The sequence below is a fragment of the Canis lupus genome, chromosome 15, assembly GCF_048164855.1.
Source record: "Canis lupus baileyi chromosome 15, mCanLup2.hap1, whole genome shotgun sequence".
NCBI classification, from domain to species: Eukaryota; Metazoa; Chordata; class Mammalia; order Carnivora; family Canidae; genus Canis; species Canis lupus.
In genome coordinates, this window is record NC_132852.1 from 45,399,137 (window position 1) to 45,402,944 (window position 3,808).

Consider the following 3,808-nt stretch of genomic DNA (forward strand, 5'->3'; position numbering starts at 1 on the left):
CCTCACTCCACATGCCCCTAACTGCTGATGGGGCTTCTCTTTTTTCCTTATCAGCTTCTCTTCTCTTGCTACATCACTGTTCACAAGAGGCAACAGCGTGCAGTGGTCAGGGACCGCCTGGGCTCCACTGTGTCTCACTCATCAGCTGTTTGATCTCAAGCAAGTAATTACGCCTCAGTTTTTGCATCTGTAAAATGGAATAACATGTAACTCCTAGAGTCACCGTAAGAATTCAGTGAGTTTATACGTGCAAATCACCCTAGCTCATGAAGATAACTTCAGTTAGCTGTTGTTTGCCCATTAGATAAATAGATGTATAAGAGCATACTATTTAAATAGTATATCTTTGGGGGGCCTGGCTGGCTCAGTTAGTAGAGAGTGTGACTGTCGACCTCAGGGTCACAAGTTCAAGCCCCATGTCCGGCCTAGAGCCTACTTTAAAAAAAATAATAATAATAATACACCTTTACCATGTATTTTGCAAATACTTTTTCCTTGTCTTCCTTTTTTTTTTCTTTTAGAACTTTTCATAATCTTTACTTGAGAGGTTTGACAGGAATAAGGAAGAAAGTCTTCAAAAATGACACTATTTATTTTCTCCAAACGTTATCACTGTTAGTTTAATATTTGTGTCTCCTAACAGATTTGGTCTGGAAAATTACTTCAGGATTTACATCTGGAATTTTTTTCCTAGTTGAGAGTGATAGGGATGCTCCTAACCCGGAGCAGACTCGGTCAGCACTTACTTGTTTCCTATGACATACCTTTCATCTGAGCAGAGAATATTTATAGGGACTAGTGTCTATCTTCAACTCCTGGAGAGACAATGGTGTAGAAGGAAGAAGGAAGTTGACTCTTAGCACAGGGGTTAGGGGCCACCCTCCCAACCCTGCAGTCGAAAATCCATGTATAACTTTTGACTCCCCCAAAATGGAACTACTGATAGCTTACTGTTGGCTGAAAGCCTTACTGATAACATAAAGCATAAATATTTTTTATGTTATTTGTATTACATGCTGTATTCTTACAATAAAATAAGCTAAGGGAAAAGATGTTACTAAGAAAATCCTAAGGAAGAGAAAGTACAGTTCTAGCCCTGTACTGCATTTATTTATTTATTTATTTATTTATTTATTTATTTATTTATTTATTTTTAAGATTTTATTTATTTATTCATGAGAGACACAGAGAGAGAGAGAGAGGCAGAGACACAGGCAGAGGGAGAAGCAGGCTCCCTGCAGGGAGTCTGACGTGGGAATCGATCCTGGGTTTCCAGGATCACATCCTGGGCTGAAGGCGGCGCTAAACCTCTGAGCCACCTGTGCTGCCCTCGTACTGTATTTATCAAAGAAAACAATCTGCACATATATAAGGTGCCCCATGCAGTTCAAACCCTTGTTCACAGTTAATTGTACTTGCTTCTATTATCCGAAGGGTAAAAGTTACTGGGATGTAAGTCTAGGGCTAATCTAAGAAGGAACTCTTTAACCACCAACATGAGCTGCCTGGAAGGCAGTGACCCCTACCAAATAGATGCATTCAAGCACGGATTGAAACCGGAGCAGAGATTACTGCATCGAGTAGATCCCTGGGTTAGATGAAAACGATGCCTCCTCATAATTTAAGATCTATTTTCCCCTAAATTCAATCTGTGTGTCAATATTCCTGGCTCTTATGATGCCTGATCAAAAGCTGTATCGGCCCTAACTGGCCTTCCCCTCTTCCTTTCACCAGACCACCAGACTCCTCACCAACTCCTCCAGCAGCGGGATTCTCAAGAGAAGAGGAGAGGGGTGCATCTAGCATCCCTCTAGCCAGTTGTACCTGCCCACATTGAGCCAAGTCTGGTCTGCCTAAGCCAAAGATTTCCCCAGTATTCTAAAGAGCTTCCTTCCTACCTTTGTTGAAATTCAATGATTTCAAGATTTGCCTGGAAAAAAAAAAAAATGGCCAGAAATAACAAGCCAAGTAACTTATTTCCAGAAATATTCAGAAAGATTAGTTGGAGTAGTTCCATTCTGTATAGGTGTACATAGTTACATTCTATGTAGATATTGATAAAAATCCCAGACCCTGTGGTGTTCTGTATGTATTTCGAATGAGGATAACCTGAGAGTAAATGCAGAGTCACTCGGAAACCTCACCTCACTGTTGTGAGTTCCAGGGGAGGTTGTGTTACACTGTAACCCACCCTGACTTTCAGAGCATACAGGATGATAGCCGTAGCTCACTATTTCCTATATTATTTAAAGTCCCTAAAAATGAGAGCACCTGGCTGGCTCCGTCAATTGAGCATGTGACTCTTGATCTGGGGGTTATAAGTTCGAGCCCCATGTTGGGTTGTAGAGATTACATTAAAAAATAAAAAAAAATTTTTTAAAGTCTAATTTTTTTTAAAAAAACTTACAAAAATTAAACCCCTAAAAATGGATGCCATCTCGAGGAATGAATTGCCTTAAGTCAAGTGCTGGGATGAGTTTTTGACAGAGCTGTCCCTACTTAAGAAATGGGTGACTGAAAAAAAAAAAAAGAAAAAGAAAAGAAATGGGTGACTGGATTGGACCCCACCATGAAGCATTCAGAGGCGAACTGGAAAGGAGCCTGTGGACAAAGAGGTGGTGGGAAATACTTGGCCCTCGTGTGCCTCCCACACATAGCCACCAAGAGGTCCTGGCCAGGCAGCCTTTCCTCCCTCTCACAGTCATATTGTCAAGGCCCTTCTGTAAGTTTCTTTTTCCTTCATTTTAATCTGATCATCTAACATTAAAATGTAGTTAGGAAGGGAGGAAGCAAACATCACTCCTCCCAGAGCTCCGGCTCCTCAAGGGAGTGCTCTACAAATGTAAATTGTCATCCTCTTAACCGCAATCAGCACTGTGGCCCAGAACCCCCAGTCCCCTAGCCAGCCCTTCCTCTGGTAAACAAGAGGATGGAAACCCAGAAACATTTCTTGACTAATCAGAAACACTCACAGAAAACAATCTCTTGGAAACGTCCACCCTCAGCCAGTGGCCTCCAGGCCTGGCCTCGGCTCCTCCTCTGCTGGCCTGTCTGTGTCACTCACACCCCCAGGTGGCCATCTTGCCAGTTGAGAATAATTAGCCTTTGATTAGTGCTGGTTGTGTTTTCATCGGCTCCATTTCCAAATTCCTGTAATTTCCATTTCATCCAATTAGTATATTTTGGCCCATTCTCTTCCAGCAGACTGAGAACAGAGACATCACCCACAGAAGTAACAGCTTTATTTCTAATAAATCAGATGATACAGCTCTTTATGGGGAGCTCCAGCCGCTTTTTTCCCCGAAGACCTTAAAAATGTAGTTCACCTGAAGTGAAAGCCATCTCAAGACAGAGATTACTGTAAATCAAGTTTCTGGGAAGAATATTGTGATAGAGCTATAATGGTCTAATTCTAGTTGAGATGTTGAGCGATACATGCTTGGATAACCTTCTGTTTTACAAGCCCCCCACCTCACCCACCAACATGCTTCCACCCTGGCTGGGGAGACAGAGGGACCTTCAGTACTTCATCAAAGTATGCACCGCGCAACACATGTCCTATGAGCTCTTCCCCCAAAACAAGGTCCCCATGGCAAGAAATTCTGCAAACCATGAGTCGTATCACATGTTAATGAGCCTGAGAAGGGGTCCCTGGGTGGCGCAGCGGTTTGGCGCGCCTGCCTTTGGCCCAGGGCGCGATCCTGGAAACCCGGGATCGAATCCCATGTCGGGCTCCTGGTGCGTGGAGCCTGCTTCTCCCTCTGCCTGTGTCTCTGCCTCTCTCTATCTGTGTGTGACTATCATAAAT